The sequence below is a fragment of the Lates calcarifer genome, linkage group LG5 (genome assembly GCF_001640805.2).
Source record: "Lates calcarifer isolate ASB-BC8 linkage group LG5, TLL_Latcal_v3, whole genome shotgun sequence".
NCBI lineage: Eukaryota > Metazoa > Chordata > Actinopteri > Centropomidae > Lates > Lates calcarifer.
The window spans coordinates 15,704,754-15,706,473 of NC_066837.1; positions in this window are offsets into that span (position 1 = coordinate 15,704,754).

The following is a 1,720-nucleotide window of genomic DNA, read 5'->3' on the forward strand; positions in this document are numbered from 1 at the left end:
GACTTGGATTTTAGTTGTGTTAATTTTTCAGCCCAGTTTAGTTCATTTTAATCAGCATCATCTAATAAGTCTCCAGGCAGCACTCTGTCACACACCATTTCTGTTTACCACCCTCCTTGGACTGCAGTTCACATCTCATTTTTTGGGGGAAGTATAGTCTGCGTAACGATGCATTAAAATCTTATTCTAAGTGAAGGAACAGTCATAATTTCAGATGTCATTCAGACATCCACATATTACTCTGGCTGTAAGTAATACCGGGAACATGACACCAACAGTGTGTTCATTTTGGGACTTTTTCTTGGATATTTCTTCTACTTCTAGAACTGAACAGCTAAAGGCCCACTTTAAATTAAAAGATGCACAGAACAAGACAAATAGTCTGGTTTCCCAGCAGCCATGAAGGCATTGCATTTAAGAGAGCAAATAGGAAGAGATACTCTTCTGTTTATTTCACCGTCCTTTATTGCAGGGAGGCCAGGTGTAAGCAAAAGTCAACTGCCAATTCAGTAAATATGCTGCCAAGTCAACTGCTTTGGACTTGGCAGCTTTGGTTTTCAGGTCCAAAAAAGATGTGTATGAAATCATTTTGGTGTGTTTTCATGTCTATAAAAGATTTTTTTGAATGCATATACCCAGTTCTCTATTATGTTAACACAGAAGCCTCATTAAAGGCATTTGTGTTTGGAGTGTGGCCAATAGTGTCATCTGTGTGTCCCAGTTTTATGAGGCCTCAGTGTTTGGTCAGCAGATGAATTTGAATGAAAGCCATTAGTGTAGACTGCTAGAGCAGAGTAGACTCTATGAATGATACAATAGTAGAGTTGTGAATTTAGAATTTAGTCAGTCAAAACCCATTTTTGATAATGGTAAGAATGGAAAGAAGTGACCTTTACCTCAGCTGTATATAAGCACAGCAAAATTCACAATGTAGCCTACATCTATCCATTTCTTCCACTTATACTTCTGTGTTGAATTGACACCATAGCTATGGTGTAGGTGCTGTGTAGCCACACAATAACAATATTAGCTGGCTTTACATGGGCTGCGCAGATGATTTTGCCACTGAGGTGCAGAGAGTGTCCCAGTATAGATAGTTAATATAGAAATAAGTGAGTGCCATAACCACAGCAAACACAGATAGATAGATAGATAGATAGATAGATAGATAGATAGATAGATAGATAGATAGATAGATAGATAGATCTGTCTGCTGTCATCAAGGGCAGCATTTGTTCAGAAACAACAAACCTCAGAGTCCCGCTGAACAGCTTACATGTGGTGAGTGTTGTTTTAAAATAACACAGCATCAGTGGCTGCACAGTATCACAACTCTAAATGTGTGTACACAAGCTCGTGTAAACTTGCATATACACAGGCACATGCTTGTATCAGTGGTATTGCACTGCTGTATGTTTCTATTCCAATGAAAAGACACGTTTTGCTTTGACACTACAGACATTGTTTCTATCATCTTTCCTCACCAGGGAGATACCTTTTGGGATGATATGTTCAAAAACAGAGAAAATGTAAACGAACATACTTTTCTTATTGTGGTGGTTGGGCAGAACATCAAATATCCACACTCTCAACATTTGTCATTATGGGTATTTTCTGAAACAACTGATGACTGTCTCAAGAGAGTGAGCTGAAGTTCTGAACTGTAAAAACATGCATTTCATCTTGTACCTTGCCTCACTGGAGGATTGTCTGCTTCTGG